Below are 1,248 nucleotides of genomic sequence, written 5' to 3' on the forward strand. Positions count from 1 at the left end.
TCTCTCTCTCTCTCTCTCTCTCTCTCTCTCTCTCTCTCTCAAAAATAAAATAAATATAAATTTAAAATTTAAAATTTTTATTTATTTATTTTTGAGAGAGAGAGAGAGAGAGAGAGAGAGAGAGAGAGAGAGAGAGAGATAGCACAAGCTGAGAAGGGGCAGAGAGAGAGAGAGAGAGACACAAAATCTGAAGCAGGCTCTAGTCTCCGAGCTGTCGCACAAAGCCCAACACAGGGCTAGAACCCATGAACTGTGAGATCATGACCTGAGCTGAAGTCGGATACTTAACCAACTGAGTCACCCAGGTGCCCCCCAAAATAAAAATTTTTTAAAAGAAATTCATCATCATAGAGCTTGAAGAAACCTTAAAATCACATAACTATTTGAAACAACTTGCATTCAAGGCCATATTATTAAAGTACAGATTTCTATACCGTCATAAGTAAAAGAATAAAATAGCTTTATTCATGTGCCATTGGAGATAAAAATAACATCATCTTTGGAGCACCCGGGTGACTCAGTTGGTTAAGTGGCCAACTCTTGACTTTAGCTCAGGTCATGATCTCATAGATTGTGAGCCCCTCATCAGGTTCTGTGCTGACAGTGCAAAGCCTGCTTGGGATTCTCTCTCTGTGCCCCTACCCAACTCACGTGCACACACACTCTCTGTCTCTCTCTCAAAAATAAATAAACTTAAAAGAGAATTTTTAAATAAAACAAAAATAAAAAATTTAAAAACTTCATATTTTGTAATATCTGGGAGGGGATCATCAATGTGGAAGGCAAGAAAGTTGCTTACATTTCTCTGACCTGACACTTGTTTTTTTTCTTGACGGAATGCTTCACAAATCTGTAGGTTATCCTCATGCAGGACCATGCTAATCTTCTCTTTACAGTTCCAATTTTAGTATTTGTACTGCTAAGTGAGCACTGAACTGGCACTTTTAGCTGTGTTACCTTTAGCAATTCATTTGATCCACAGACCTCCAGCTCCAAATATGGAGCTGAATTCAATCATTTCATAGATTCTGTTCAGCTAAAAATCTTTGAGTCCACAAAAGGAATGGGCCCACAGAAACTTTCTTCTTTAGAACAGTGGCACAACAGGGAATTTCAGCTCGACAAATTTTAGAATACTAAATTTGGATTTGGAAAATTAGAAATTGATTTTGTTTATTCCTCCAAATATTTAACTTGTATATTCATAGATAAAATACTGTGACTCAGATACACTGAATGGTTCCTGGT

At 37.3% G+C, this 1,248-nt stretch overlaps 1 non-coding gene across 1 annotated transcript; it reads right to left on the reverse strand.

The window, feature by feature from the left end:
* Positions 1-826: 826 nt before the first annotated feature.
* LOC121030114 (U6 spliceosomal RNA) lies at positions 827-931 on the reverse strand. The gene has a single exon (XR_005790063.1). It is a non-coding gene; the product is annotated as a U6 spliceosomal RNA (small nuclear RNA).
* Positions 932-1,248: the final 317 nt, after the last annotated feature.

Source organism: Herpailurus yagouaroundi, unplaced genomic scaffold (genome assembly GCF_014898765.1).
Source record: "Herpailurus yagouaroundi ecotype Mexico unplaced genomic scaffold, PumYag 139, whole genome shotgun sequence".
Taxonomy (NCBI): Eukaryota; Metazoa; Chordata; class Mammalia; order Carnivora; family Felidae; genus Herpailurus; species Herpailurus yagouaroundi.